Source organism: Bos indicus, chromosome 6 (assembly GCF_029378745.1).
Source record: "Bos indicus isolate NIAB-ARS_2022 breed Sahiwal x Tharparkar chromosome 6, NIAB-ARS_B.indTharparkar_mat_pri_1.0, whole genome shotgun sequence".
Classification (NCBI taxonomy): Eukaryota; Metazoa; Chordata; class Mammalia; order Artiodactyla; family Bovidae; genus Bos; species Bos indicus.
In genome coordinates this window covers 73,311,708-73,323,826 of record NC_091765.1, presented here as the reverse complement: position 1 = coordinate 73,323,826, position 12,119 = coordinate 73,311,708, and the positions used below count along the sequence as shown (strand labels likewise).

At 42.2% G+C, this 12,119-nt stretch overlaps 2 non-coding genes across 2 annotated transcripts; both read left to right on the top strand.

The window, feature by feature from the left end:
• Window positions 1–1,643: 1,643 nt before the first annotated feature.
• TRNAC-GCA (transfer RNA cysteine (anticodon GCA)) lies at window positions 1,644–1,716 on the top strand. The gene has a single exon. It is a non-coding gene; the product is annotated as a tRNA-Cys (tRNA).
• A 7,289-nt stretch (window positions 1,717–9,005) lies between these two features.
• TRNAK-UUU (transfer RNA lysine (anticodon UUU)) lies at window positions 9,006–9,078 on the top strand. The gene has a single exon. It is a non-coding gene; the product is annotated as a tRNA-Lys (tRNA).
• Window positions 9,079–12,119: the final 3,041 nt, after the last annotated feature.

The window sequence follows — 12,119 nt, the reverse complement described above, 5'->3', positions numbered from 1 at the left end:
TCTTCACGACCCTGTGGACTGCAGCCCACCAGGCTCCTCCATCCATGGGATTTTCCAGGCAAGAGTACTGGAGTGGGTTGCCATTGCCCTCTCCGTCATGACCCATATAAACTGTGAAATAATAAGTGTGTGTTGTTTTAAGATGCTAAGCTTGTGACACTATTATTATACCACAGAAAATAACTAATACACAAACTTCGATTGTTCTGACCCAGGATTAGCCAATATGCTTTTTATCCCAGCTATCATTCTCAAATCTTGTCCTCTTAATTATCTTTTGTTTACCTTGCTTTCCCACCTATTCACTCCTAACAAAATCAAAAGCTCCCCTGAAAGGGAAGTACTTTCAAATCCACCTAATTCTTTACAGGTTAGATTAATAGCATATAGTATTTATAGGACATTTATTATGTTTCAGGCACTGGCCTAAGCACTATACATAAACTATTAGTCCACACAATCCTATTAGGTAGAAATTCTTATGATTCTTATGATTCTAAAAGATAGAAATGGAGTGAAATAATTTTCCTAAGGCCAGAAAGCTAGAAAACAGTAGAGTTGTGAAGCTAACTCAAGCAGTCAACTTCCAGAGCCTACACAATTAATACATATCTTATAAAAGATCTCTGCAAGCATTATCTCATTTAATCCAAACAAGGGCCCCACAGAGGAGCTATTCTAGTGACCAGATTTACAGATGAAGAAACTAGGCTCTGAGAGTTTAAGAGATAAAGTCTCTTAACTTGTTAGCGGTCAAGTGGAGGCTAAAAGAACCAAAGTTTTGTTGATGCCCTAATCCAGTGCTCTTTCTTACCACAAGAACACCAGTCAGTTGTTGCTCTGAAGTCCTGAGGCTGATTTCTTGTGAGCAGGTCTGGTAATGTGAGTACAGCAATAACCAAAAGAAAAGCTCTGAAGCTGTTTTGAATGAAGGCACCATCATCAAGACACTTAAGAATAAACACACCCAAGGGTTCTATTGTGAAGATAACACTCATCTCCAGGCAATATTTTTATGATCACAAAATTAAAATTGTATTATTTTAGAGTCATACCTCATAAACAGACACAAAACTAAGACATTAAATATAAGGCACATAACTGTGAAACTATGAAAGGAGGAGTGTTAGCCATGGACAGAGGAGCCTGGCAGGCTACAGTCCATAGGGTCTCAAAGAGTCAGACACGACTGAAGCGACTTAGCACACACACAGAGAAGATCAATATTTCTCAAAGTATGTTCCTGGGGACACTAACCCCACAAGATATTAAAAAGTGTTCTGTGGGAAAAAATATATAGGGGGATGCAGGGATAGTCAAATAAGTTTATGCTATTTGCAGCCCTCTAAGAGGCTTCCCTCAGAGAAGGCAATGGCAACCCACTCCAGTACTCTCGCCTGGAAAATCCCATGGACAGTGGGGCCTGGTAGGCTGCAGTCCATGGGGTCGCGAAGAGTCGGACACGACTGAGCAACTTCACTTTCACTTTTCACTTTCATGCATTGGAGAAGGAAATGGCAACCCACTCCAGTGTTCTTGCCTGGAGAATCCCAGGGACGGAGAGCCTGGTGGGCTGCTGTCTATGGGGTCGCACAGAGTCGGACACGACTGAAGCGACTTAGCAGCAGCAGCAGCAAGAGACTTCCCTGGTGGCTCAGAGGTTAAAGCATCTGCCTGCAATGCAGGAGACCCAGGTTCAATCCCTGGGTCAGGAAGGTCCCCTGGAGAAGGAAATGGTAACCCACTCCAGTGTTCTTGCCTGGAGAATCCCATGGATGGAGAAGCCTTGTAGGCTACAGTCCACCAGGTCGCAAAGAGTCAGACACGACTAAGCGACTTCACTCTTCACTCACTCAAGAGGCTTATGGTCCATATTAGAACTTAGAGGCTCTGAGAAGTCCTGCACTAAAGAAATCTATGAACCTCTGCTGAACCCAGTAGCTTCAAAACTTTTTAACTACATAATCTTTTTTCCTGAGAACACTTATTAATGTCTGCTAGGACTCTCATTTCTACCCGGGAAATTCTGTGAATTTACTTCAAGGTTAATTTTCATTTCACAGGAGGTTAAAAATGAAGTTTGACCTATAAAGTGAGTTAGAGGTAGTTTGTTTAAATTATAAAGAACTTAGGAGGCAATTGCAAATGTCCCCAAGAGCACACATTTCCTTCGGGCTCCCAATCCATTAATTTTAGTTGCCCATTATCTGTTCATTCTTCTCAAGGTACCTTGAGTTGATGATTTTTGATGAATCTGAGAATATAAAATAACATTTACAGATAATCAACCCATTTCCAGAACACAACTTCTGGGTATAACCATTTATTCTACCAGTTTGCTTCAAGTAATCCCACATTTGCCACAAAGGAAGACAAAAAGGTAAATACATTACATTTCTATTACAGGAGGAGTCTGTGAAGTTTCCCCCATGCCATTTCCTTATTTCAGCTAAAATAACTATGTTCAAAGGGCATATTAATCCTATTGACCTTTTCAAAACTCCTGAGCGAGATCTCACCTTTTTTATTTTTCTTTTTCTCCATATTAAAGTGCTTGATAGAATTCCCTCACCCAAGTCATTTTCATAGTCTGTAAAGTGGAGACAATAACTTGGAGGCTTAATGATTCACATCAGTTTTCTTTCTCAAGTCACTGCCCACACAGACAAGTGATTAGTATCAGATAAAACAAGGATGCCTTCAGGAAAATTGCGGGTGCTGCTTTAGAACCGTTCTTTAGCTCTATGAGTCATTCTAGCTTTGGTCTCAACTTTAGGTAAATTGTTTAACTTTCTTAGGCTTTGTGTTTTAACCCTCTGTTTTCTCATCTATAAAATGGACTTATAATAGCTCCCAGAGTTGTTGAGAGGAGTAAATGCGATAGAGTATAGGAAATACCAATCAGTTCATCTATTCAAAGAAGTATTCTTATGCCTGACACTCTGCTTTTAGGGATGCTCTACTGCCGGGGTCCAGCCCCAGTGGATCCAGGGAATTCGAAGCGGGGACGGCGTCGGCGAGGATCAGGAAACAACTGTTTAATTAAATGTTAATTAGGGATATATAGAGTGGTTAAATAAGGATAGCTCAGTGAGAAAATTTAGTGGAGAAAAGAGGCTGAATAACTTGGCTTACGTGGAAAGCTAATAAAATTCCAAAATAAGGAATTTGCATCACCTATGTGGGCCTCAGGCGTCCTCCCGTTCTCCCGAAGGAGAGGAGACACTAAGGCCTCCCCAGTCAGATCTTAGAAGCCCAGGCAAAATTAGTAGGCTTGACGAGCCTCTGCGCCCCAGATAGAAATTCAGCCAGAAGGTGAGAGAAAGAACAACATGGGGAGACCAAGTTTCAGTGAACAAAAGCCCGCACTTTATTTTCCAAAGTAGTTTTTATACCTTAAGTTGTGCATAGGGGATAATGGGGGAAGGGGTACAGTCAGCAGTAAGCCAGGCTTTCTTCCTGCAAACTTATCATAAGCAAAAGTTTAGGTGATTTACATCATCTTCTGGCCCAGAGGCCTGTTAATATTTTAAGACCCTTTCTTCAGAAAACTTATTTTTCTCTAAAGGTGATTAGTCAGGTGCCACCCTCCAAAAGCATTAGATACAGTTGCATTCCTATAGGGCAACGGTGTGGTGGGCTATAACAAGAAAAAGAATTAACTCAAGGGTCCAAGGTTACAAACATTAAAGCTATTACTTACATTCCTATACACCAATTATATTAATCAATACACTGCCAGGGACACAGTAGGTAAGGGATATGGAAACTTAGCAGCAAACATTGGCCCAACAAGTGAAAAACCCTTCACCAATACAATTTCTAATCAATCTTTTAACTGCTCAAAGGAATCTGTATTTAGACAGTTTAGAACATCTCGTGCCTCTCACGGTTGTGAACTAAAACACGCTTGTCACGCCCAGGAACTTTATTAACTGGAGCTGTAATTTAACTCTTTTTCAGACAGAGGTGGTGGGGGACAGCCCCCCGTAAAGTCAGAGGTGTAGGTGAGAGCACAAAACAGTAAAGTAGGCAGACTCTGGTTTGGGGGTAGATGCTCTAGAATTTCCAGGGGAACTCCTGAGGCTCGATCCCGCCTTTGAGTACGCCGAGCCTCCTTCCTCATGACCTTTGCCACGGGCGGAGTTCCTCACGCTGGCTCCCAGCACTCTACGCTTAATGCTTATAATAAAACTCCTACGGTAGCTCCCCTTTATAAAAGGGGAAACAGGAAAAGTTAAGAATTTTGTTCACAATCACCAAGCTGATATATGGAGAACCATGGATTTGAGCTCTTTTCTATTTGATTGTTCTTTCCATTGCACCACACTGATGCCCAACAAACAAATTTGCCAAGATGCTGAAGGGGAAAAAAAAACAAAACAAAACAACTTAGTCAAACCTGACCCTAGGCAAAGTTGTGATGTAATAAGCAAAATTGATCTCCTCTATTCTTGATGCCCACATCTAGGGAACAGAGTCTTCACATTGCCCCTGTAAGCCCTGGGATTTTCCCACAATGCTTCACTAGGACTACCTACCCACACAGTAGCCAAGCTTCCAGAGCAGTGCTCCTGTATAGCTGGTCCATCAGCTGTTTGTTAGCAGACAATGATGAAATGAGAGGTTTGTACTTGAACTAATGTGAATTATGTTGCTTCCTTCAATTAGAAAAGTCACAATATCAAAAACCAAATCATTTTAATTAAAAAGAGTGTTTAGTGGTCCTGCAAGCTACTAATCACATTATAAACCAGGGGCAGTCCCTAGACTACTCTTTGAGTAGCAGTGTTCTAGAACATGCCCAGCTTCCTCTTCTCTCTCTTCCCTCAATAGAACGTAACTATATATGCTCATTTCCCATAAGTTCTACTCTTCTCAATGACTAACCTAAAAAAATAATTCATGTAAAGGTTCTGGTGTTGCTTATGGTTAATGCTTGCTGTCTCTAGAGAAAACTTTTATTATTTAAAATGGATCTACTATAGACATTCCTTAACACAGAGAATCATTCAGCAGTGGGGATCTTAGGTCCCAAGCAAGGGTGTGAGAAACAAATATTAGGGAGATGCATGGTAATTCAGGTGCTACTTAAGCCACATCAAACTGGCCCACAAGTGTGTGTACAAGCAGACACGTGTGTGACCTCTGGTAGTGTGGTAAGGCATGGAGCGACTACAGTGATGTGAGGGTCAGGGAAAGAAGGTGCTTGTTCTTAAGTCAAAATATCTCCTCTGAATTTGCCAAGGACAGGCAGGATGAATTTAAACCTCACTTCTCTATCAGAGTCAGATGTGCTTTCTCCCTCCTCTTCCCTACTCTCGGTACTGAGGGAGGCTATGCATCCAGGGTGTCAAGAAGAGTGCCTGGCACATAGTAGGCACTCAATAAACATACTAGTCCCTCAGCAAACATCCACTTGACACTTATTTTGTGCCAAGCACTATTCATACAACTGAGAACGAAACACATAAAGACCCTGGTCCTCATGATGCTCACATTGAAGTGGGAGAGACATCAAATACAGGAGGAAAGAAAGTAAGGAAGAGCCTTTGAGACGCCTGAGTCAGGGCAAAAGGAGGACAGAGTATACTAAATGTGCCTAGCCTAAAATGTGTTTTTTCTCTTGCTGCTGCTGCTGCTAAGTCACTTCAGTCATGTCCAACTCTGAGTGACCCCATAGATGGCAGCCCACCAGGCTCCCCCATCCCTGGGATTCTCCAGGCAAGAATACTGGAGTGGGTTGCCATTTCCTTCTCCAATGCATGAAAGTGAAATTGAAGTCGCTCAGTCGTGTCCAACTCTTCCCGACCCCATGAACTGCAGCCTACCAGGCTCCTCCGTCTATGGGATTTTCCAGGCAAGAGTACTGGAGTCGGGTGCCATTGCCTTCTCCAATTTTTTCTCTTGACCATATTCAAATGTTATGGTACCATGATACTTTCACAGCAGGCCTGAGTTTGGATATTTAAATTACTCCAAGAGACAGTTGGACTGTGTTTAAGGAAAAATTTTCTTTCTGGGATAGATTATCAAGGAAAGGTACAAATTCCATTCCCTGAGTTCTCAAGACAAAAATAACCTTCAAAATGAGTGTTCTGAATCCAACCCTTACTAGGAACCATTTGTAGAAGAAAGAATACTGGACAATAAAACTGAGTCCCTGCTGTGCCATTTAGAAGCTGGGTGAGTTTGACCAAGTCACCCCACCTCTATAATCCTCACTGTCTTCATCTGTGGAAAGAGAAGGGAACATTCGATGACCTCTGGGTTGTCTTTCAACCTTGCGATATCAGTGACACTAAATTCTTTCAGTCTCTTCAAGTTCGCTTCTTCCATATTTTCATTATCATAGGTTTTCACTGGAAAAAAATAGGCTACCTCACTTCTGAAAATGCAGTGTTATACTCAAGATCTTTTAAAAAGTATACCCCATTGCTAGGACTACAATTGTACAGAATGTAAGAGAGACAGAGAAAGAAAGAAAGAGAGAACCCTCAATAACATCATCATGTCTGTATTTGCCAGGAAGCTTTCAATGTGGCTCTTACTATCATACACGGCATTTCCCACACTGTCATCATACAAGTAAACCAATCTTTATACAGTCCATACTGCTGAAAAGCCATGTATAACCCAATTTGGGTCACTGAAAGCACATCGCAGGGCTTCCTAGGTGGTGCTCGTGGTAAAGAACCCGCCTTCCAAGGCAGGAGACACAAGAGACACAGGTTCAATCCCTGGGTTGGAAAGATCTCCTAGAGAAGGAAATGGCAACCCACTCCAGTATTCTTGCCTGGAGAGTCCCATAGACAGAGGATCCTGGCAGTGTGTTTGTGGTGGCGGTGGGGAGGAGTGTATGTTTCAGTCCATGGGGTTGCACAGAGTCAGACACGGCTGAAGCGACGGAGAGCAGACACACAAAGCACATTGCAAGTATGCTAGAAAAACTGCTATCAAAAGAAAACTATTTTATCATCTTTTGCAGTGTAAATAATCACACATGGTTCATTTTTTATGACAATCTGGGTTTGTATGAATTTAAGCTTAAAATTATAGCCAATATTTACCAAAGACCCACTCTGTGCCAGGCTTTATGCCAAAAGGTAATAGAGTATTGCATCTAATACTAAAAATATAATTTTGAAATTAGTATTATGATTATCACCGTTTTATAATGGGGGAAAATGCAGCTCAGAATAGCTAAGTAATTGATACAAACTCACATAACCAGCAGGAAGGAGAACTAGAAGGCAAAACTACATATATCAGATCCAAGAGCCTAAGTTCTTAACCATTACTCTACTGTGCCCATGAAAACTGAGGCAAGGGTTTACCTTGGGCACATGTGGAATCTTGGGTCTCACTTTATCTTGTGGCTTCTATTTTCTTAGCGCCAAAGTCCTTACACCCATTTCTCAGCTACAAAACTTCGTTTCCACATCTGGCAAATGGGAAGGAGTCTCCAGGCATAGATGCTGCTCTCAGAAACCCATGTCGGTGAGCAGAGATAAGTCATAGCAGGCTCAGAGAAGAGTGGCTAGACCACAAGAAGGCTCAAAGCTATATTATTTGGGGATAGTTGGAAGAGGTGGGCAGGATTGGAATGGAGAGGAAAAACCTCAGGGAACCATGCTATTAATTTAACATAGTCTTTTCACAGTTCAGTGGTCTCATTTGAGGAAGTCGGTTCAGCCAGAAGCAGCAGAATCTTGGAACATTCAGCCACACAGATACATCTTTAAAATATAGGAAGAAACAAAATGTGATCTGTACCACAATGCCACTTATTTAAATTAAAAATCTATTACAAAAGAACAATGCCTGATTTATAAGAAGTCACACAAACAGAAGGATACATATCCCACATATTAGAAAGCTTGCCTATGGGGAGCAAAGTGGAAGTGTGAAGGTGAAAGTCGCTCAGTCATGTCCGACTCTTTGCAACCCCAAGGAATAGTCCATGAAATTCCCCAGGCCAAAATACTGGAGTGAGTGGCCTTTCCCTTCTCCAGGGGATCTTCCCAACCCAGGGATCAAACCCAGGTCTCCCACATTGCAGGCAGATTCTTTACCAGCTGAGCCACAAGGGAAGCATGGGGAGCAAAGTGGCATGTCAAAGGATAGATTTGTCCTATTTTATTTTAGTCTGAATATATGATGAAGGATGACGTGTGTTAAAAACACACACACACACACACACACACTCCAGGGATAGAGTTAATCAGCAAGTCAAACTTCAAAAGCACTATTCAAAATATGTCCAGGACCCAAACACTTCCATATCTCCCCTCATCCAAAACACTATCATCTCCAGTCTGAACTATGGCCAACAACCTCCAAATTGCTCTAAGTCCACCCCTTTCACTGTATAGTCTCTTTGCAGAGCAAATCTTCTAAAACATAAGTCAGATCATATTGGTCTCTAGCTCAACCCCCTCCAGTGACTCCCCATCTTATCTGGAGTAAAATCCAGTATCCTTACAATGACCCACAAGGCCCCACACGACCTGGCTCCCATTCCCTTTCTAACCTCACATTCCACCACTGTCCCCTTTGTATTCCCCACTCCAACCACACTGGTCTTGTTGCTACTCCATGAACACATCAAGCACACCTCTACCTCAGGACCCTGGCACTTACTCTTTCTATTGCCTGAAATGTTCTTTCCCGAGAGATACTCACATGGATTATTCAGTACTTCACTTGAAAGTCACTTGTCAGTGATGCCCTTCTTGACCATCCTAGTTAAAACTGCAAGTGCCCACCCTTGCACTATCTTCCTTTCTTACTCATCTCCTGTCATGCTCTTCATTTTATGTGCTTTTATTCACTCTCACCCTTCCACAGAAAGCAAGCTTTAAGAGTACAGGATCTCTGTCTCTTCTGTTCATTGCTATATCTTCAGAATATAAACAATATCTAGCACCTGGAGCATGGTATGCACTCCATAAATATGTTTGAAAGGATTTTTGTTCAACATAAAAAACTTCCCACATGGGAATTCTCTGATAGTTCAGTGGTTAGAACCTTGTGCTTTTACTGCCAAGGACCCAGGTTCAATCCCTGGTCAGGGAACTTACTCTCCAAGCATGCACCTGGAACAGGGGAAAAAAAAAAAAAAAAACTGCCTATATATCCATTCATAGATAAAGTGAAATACCTCAGGAGATAATGAGCTCCTCATCCCTGGAGTTATTCCAGTGAGGCTTAGTGACCTTTTGGTAGAGATACAAAAGAAAGGCCTGGAAAGGGGAACAGCAACCCACTCCAGTATTCTTGCTTAGAAAATTCCACAGAAAAAGGAGCCTGGTGGGCTACAGTCCACAGGCCTGCAAAGAGTTGGACACGACTGAGCAACTAATACATATACATACACACACACACACACATACCCCCCAAAGAAAGGACTCAAGCTCTAGGTATTTGGGCTAGATACTAATCCAAGCTCCTGCCAACCCTGAATGAAATACCATTGTTCTGTGAATCCTCACAAAGACACTTAAGAAACCAGGGTCATATTTCCAGTTCCCTATCCCTAGTGAATTAAACACCACTAGTTTGGGTTTTTGTTTTCTTTCCTTTTGTTTCATTTTTAATGTAAATCTTTTAAACCCCATGAGTCCATTTGGTAACATTTTCTCCTGAATACAAAAAAAGCTGCATACATCTAATTGCAAATGAGAAATTTCAGGACAAGCCAGTGTTATCAAATAACTGTATTATCCGAAAAAACTCATCATCTCACGTAATTTAAATTCTTGCCCTTTGCTCCTTTGTGTATATTTTTGCATTTAAGAAATCTGCTTAAAATTAGTTCAATTCTTCCCTTTGGGGTAGATTTTTAAACAAAAACATGGGAGGATTAAAAACAGGAAGAAAATGACTGATAGCTGAGATTTTTTTCTATAGTCTCTGATTCCTGTATGATAAGAAGGTAGGAAGCATGTGTGAAAAGACTAAAAAGAGAGAGCGAGAGAAGGCATGTTCTAGGGTCCACACAAATTAGTGATGTCTTCCCTCCAGGGAAGAAAACACTTTGATTGTATTTTTTATAGAGATGAGAAAACTATAGGATCCAAGTCTCTTCTAAATGTGGGCTAAAGTAAAATCAAGGTATTTCCTGTACTACCTCTGTCCTCAGGTAGAAGATGTGATTCTTTAGTTGCATGAATAGTCCAGGGGTCCTATGGGTAACTGGGTGAAGACAACGAGCACAATCCTCTGCTCTACAAAGAGAAAACTCTGAAGCTGACCTGGAGACTTAGAGCAAAGAAGGTGTTTTGCCCCTGTGTGCACTTGCCTCAGCACAGAGATTGGGGACCCACGGGAATATCCAACTACAACATGCTATTCCATCTGAGATGGAGGGGCAGACCTATCCCACTCCTCTATAAACAAAGTTTTGAGTTTGTGAGTTTTCAGGTAACACACACTCTCTTCCCTGTTGCCAATATGTAGTCTGTTTTGGAAAGGAGTCCCCAAATGGACCACAACAAAGAACAGGCACCAATAATTACCACTATTCATCACTCCCTGCCAGTACAGGGATAGCTTAAGTGATCTTTTAAGGAAATTCCCCAACATTGGGCTGAAAAGTATCTATAAGGTCACCATTCCTTTTCCTGACATTTTATCTTTCATGCTACCCACACCGACTTGAACCCTGATAATGGAGCAGTTCTTCATTCTACAGAACATATGCTTTATTATAGAAATTGACACTCTAAGAAAAAATGTTTAGTAGTCATTCAGTAGTACATTCTGAGCACTTTCTACATGCCTAGCACTATGATCAGTACAGAGATGGAAGACTGACGGCCAGGGGAATGAGGGAAGGCAGATACAATAAAGGCAGATTTCTTCACACTTACATGAAGTTCACAATCCATCAGGCAGACAAGACTATCATCATAAAATACTTAAAGAGTAACATAATATGGTGCTGCTACTGCTGCTGCTGCTAAGTCGCTTCAGTCGTGTCCAACTCTGTGCGACCCCATAGACGGCAGCCCACCAGGCTCCCCCGTCCCTGGGATTCTCCAGGCAAGAACACTGGAGTGGATTGCCACTTCCTTCTCCAATGCATGAAAGTGAAAAGTGAAAGTGAAGTCGCTCAGTCGTGCCTGATTCCTAGCCACCCCATGAACTGCAGCCTACCAGGCTCCTCCCTCCATGGGATTTTCCAGGCAAGAGTACTGGAGTGGGGTGCCATTGCCTTCTCCAAATATGGTGCTTCATGCCATTAAAAACAACAAGCAGAGTTAGCACTGGATTCTGAGACAAGATTCTGTGTGGTTTAACTGGACTGGGCTCTGAATGATAGAAGAAACAGAGAAGCTAAGTGGGGTCAGGTTCTAGATAAGCCTGGCCAAAATCAACTAGACAACAGTCTGTCCCTCCACTGGTCCCCCTCCCACAGTGCAGCCACAGGGTGTAGTAGGGGCCCCAAATAACCTCAGGGGGGACCAGGCCACAGGTTTCTGTCCCACTTTAATGTTCCCTCTTTGGATTGTTCAGCATGTGGAATCCAATTCTCAGAAAACACACAATTAAAATAATGCGGTTAAGTCAACAAATTTTTCCTTTTCTATTGACCCAGATGATTCTATGCACATATTTGTGATTGGCTTCCCTCCAAAGGGAGAATTTTAAATGGGAACCAACTGGCAAGAAATTTTGAAAGCAGGTACAAGATCAGGGCCAAAAGGCTGGGTCCCAGAGAAGCAGGAAGGAGTTACCGCTTACATTTAGACAGAAGGAATCAGTTCTCCAAGCAGGGTGCAGCCCCGGCCTGGGAGTGACAATCTCCTATTAAAGGTCTTAGGATTCTCCCTCAGTGTGACCGTCAGGCCCCAGGAGACAGGCCCCGGCTGTTTGACGTCAGGCACGTGAATTACTCTCTACGGAGAATGGGGTAATCCTACCTACCTCCAGGAATGTGGTTGTTAGAGACAATACAGACAAAGGCACATTACAGGGCCAAGGACAGAACTTACTCGAATGGCGCTTATTGTTACCATTGCTAATAACTATTTTATTATCACCCTTCCTCTCCATCAAAGCTTTTTCTTTTTTTTTTTTTTTCCTGCACTCAAATAACTAAAAAGTAAATGCTC